The 704-nt window shown below is 32.2% G+C and overlaps 1 protein-coding gene across 5 annotated transcripts in view; it reads right to left on the reverse strand.

Moving 5' to 3' along the window:
• Positions 1 to 704, reverse strand: part of LOC106478423 (cohesin subunit SA-1-like) — a 53,212-nt gene that overhangs the window by 35,562 nt on the left and 16,946 nt on the right. The gene's annotated exons all lie outside the window — the stretch shown is intronic.

A 704-nucleotide genomic window follows, 5' to 3' on the forward strand; every position in this document is an offset into this window, starting at 1 on the left:
TAACAACCCGATTTTAGATGGAAAAGCATCATTGATAAGAATGGAGACTATTTCATTTAATAAATGTCTTGCTTTGATATCTAAGAGACAAATTTCTTGACAACCTAATACAAATGCAAAGTGACGATATATCTTTTATACACACATAAATATCATTTAAGGACAAAACGAGACTTGTTGGTCCATGTAGGCCAACATATTCACTATAATACTCTAAAATAAAACCATTCAAAGCCAGCCCTTATAATTCAAATATTCATTAAATCTTCCCTTAAACCTCCTAATATTAACTACTTCTATCACATCTGAAGGCAACCTATTCCTAACGCCAACCATCCTGTTAGAAAAACAAAGCTGTCTTAGCTGAAGATGACTTCACCCTGCTAGAATTTATATTTGTGTCCTCTAATCTTACCATTCTCACCATCAAATATTAAAAAGCATCAATTCGCTTAACAATCTTAAACACCTCAATCAGATCCCCTCTAACTTTTCTTTCTTCAAGAGAAAATTTCACAGATCTTAATCTATCCTGTATGACAATTTTTCCATCTCATGTACATTCTAGTAGCCCTACTATGAGCCTCCTATTATAATGAGAAATTTACATACTTCTAGGAGTGGTGGTAAATAAACTAGAGAAAAGAAAAGATTTAGAGAGCAAATGTTACAATTCCCATACTAGGCAAAATTGAGTTTTATTT

The sequence above is a fragment of the Limulus polyphemus genome, unplaced genomic scaffold (assembly GCF_000517525.1).
Source record: "Limulus polyphemus unplaced genomic scaffold, Limulus_polyphemus-2.1.2 Scaffold210, whole genome shotgun sequence".
Lineage (NCBI taxonomy): Eukaryota > Metazoa > Arthropoda > Merostomata > Xiphosura > Limulidae > Limulus > Limulus polyphemus.